This window comes from Prionailurus bengalensis, chromosome E4 (assembly GCF_016509475.1).
Source record: "Prionailurus bengalensis isolate Pbe53 chromosome E4, Fcat_Pben_1.1_paternal_pri, whole genome shotgun sequence".
NCBI lineage: Eukaryota > Metazoa > Chordata > Mammalia > Carnivora > Felidae > Prionailurus > Prionailurus bengalensis.
The window spans coordinates 26,702,515-26,703,061 of record NC_057360.1 but is presented as its reverse complement, the minus strand read 5'-3'; positions in this window follow the sequence as shown (position 1 = coordinate 26,703,061).

The following is a 547-nucleotide window of genomic DNA, read 5'->3' as shown; positions in this document are numbered from 1 at the left end:
CTTCCCAAAGTGTAACGTATTAATGACATCAGAGCATAGGAGCAAGGATTAAATGAAATCATATGTGTCCATTGTTTAATAAATGTTAACTGTATTTGTTATTGCAAACCTGTGAAGCAAAGTTACTAGGCAAGAAGCCCTTGTGTGGGAAGGTCTTGGCCATTTAACTAGTGGTGGGAGGGGTAGGCCTTTGGTGATATAATAGGAACCTAGGGGCCTCAGAGTGACAAATCAGAGAAAACAAAGGTGCATCCAAGATAAGTTTAGTCTACCTGGCTGAACAGATGATCCCCCAGCAGAACAATGTCTGTAGGCACTATCGGGAAGGTAAGATGTATCCTGGTGGGCTCCTTGGAGGTAGGGTTATGGGGATTGGTGACCCCTCCTTTTAAGATATAAACTCAGCTGTATCTGATTAGACTGGACTAAAAAGGAGATATGCCACCATCCTCCTGCACAGCTCATGTGAAATAACCCTTATCATCTAATATCTTACTAGCACTCCATTACTTAAAAAACACTAATTTCTATCATCTCTTTTAATTTG